The sequence below is a fragment of the Eimeria tenella genome, genomic scaffold, assembly GCF_000499545.2.
Source record: "Eimeria tenella Houghton genomic scaffold, Eth_scaff1798, whole genome shotgun sequence".
In the NCBI taxonomy this organism is placed as follows: Eukaryota; Apicomplexa; class Conoidasida; order Eucoccidiorida; family Eimeriidae; genus Eimeria; species Eimeria tenella.
In genome coordinates this window covers 824-1,578 of record NW_013541628.1, presented here as the reverse complement: position 1 = coordinate 1,578, position 755 = coordinate 824, and positions in this window count along the sequence as shown.

Genomic DNA, 755 nt, shown 5'->3' with positions numbered 1-755 from the left:
GGAACACCAGCGGCAGCAGCAGCAGCAGCAGGAGCAGCAGCAGCAGAAGCGCCGTTCGACCTGCTAGGGTTTGTGTCTTGCTACGTGCCGCTGGTAATAGCGCGGCTGCTGGCCCCGCTGCTGCAGCAGCAGCCGCAAGACAGACCAGCAGCAAAAGATGTTTTGTCTTTGGACTTCTTTTTGTCTCCTCCTCCTCCAGAATCCATTTTACCCTTTTATGCAAAAGCCCTCAAGGGCCGGGGGGCCCCCCAGGGGCCCCCCAAGGGGCGTGGGGGCCCCCAGGGGCCCCCGGGGGGCCCCCCGGAGCCCGGCACTGTGTCTCCCTTCAAACCCGTACACCGTACACCCTAAACCCTAAACCCTAAACCCTAAACCCTAGCTGCTCAGGCGCGCACCCGGCGGGACCCGCTGCTGCGCGGCAGCAGCACGCACGCCAAGCTCGGGGTTTGCGGCCTGCCACCCAGGGCGTGCGGCCTGGGGTTTAGGGTTTAGGGTTTAGGGTTTAGGGTTTAGGGTTTAGGGTTTGCGGCGCAGGTGCTGCACCTGCTGCGAGAGTCCCCCTTCGGCACTGAAGCTGTACAGACAGTGGCGCTGCTGCTGCGGCAGTCAGTAGCAGCAGAAAGGCTTTTGAGTTTCTTTTCTTTCGAGGCCAAGAAGCTCGCCCTCGTAAACCCTAAACCCTAAACCCTAAACCCTAAATTCTAGGCCCTCACTGAACCTGCAGCCCAGCAGTCCTCAGTGTGCGTTGCAGCGTA